The sequence below is a fragment of the Tupaia chinensis genome, unplaced genomic scaffold, assembly GCF_000334495.1.
Source record: "Tupaia chinensis unplaced genomic scaffold, TupChi_1.0 Scaffold143481_1, whole genome shotgun sequence".
Taxonomy (NCBI): Eukaryota; Metazoa; Chordata; class Mammalia; order Scandentia; family Tupaiidae; genus Tupaia; species Tupaia belangeri.
This window is the reverse complement of record NW_006203325.1, coordinates 693,336-693,758: the sequence shown is the minus strand read 5'-3', so window position 1 is coordinate 693,758 and position 423 is coordinate 693,336. Positions and strand designations below refer to the sequence as shown.

Here is a 423-nt window from a genome sequence, read left to right as displayed (position 1 = left end):
GCGCACGGGGCCGAGGCCCGGCCGCGGGGGGCCCCGGAGGGGGCCCAGACTTTAGGCGCGCGCGCCTGGGCCATATACTTTTTAGCTAATAAATTCAGTATATTAAAACTTGTTCTATTGAAGGAACCAAGCTAAAATGTTAAGTTATATAATTACCAGTTGTGAAAGCAATATTTTGTTTGAGAATTCTTTTTAACATTTGAAAGATTTTGTTTGGATTATTTTGTGTACTTCTTAGTACATTAAATTCTATTTCCATTTAAATTTTATAATTATTATGTGAATAACTTAACCCCCCCTTTTTTTTTTTTGGAGAGGGTTTTGTTTTGTTTCGTTTTGCTATAAGGGCACATGGGTTCGCCAGACAGAAACAGAGAGAGAGAAAGCGAGAAATCACCCCCCCCCATGGGGGATGGCCACATC

At 40.9% G+C, this 423-nt stretch overlaps 1 protein-coding gene across 4 annotated transcripts in view; it reads left to right on the top strand.

The window, feature by feature from the left end:
- Nucleotides 1–423, top strand: part of SNX13 (sorting nexin 13) — a 187,510-nt gene that overhangs the window by 165,171 nt on the left and 21,916 nt on the right. The window lies entirely within an intron of this gene.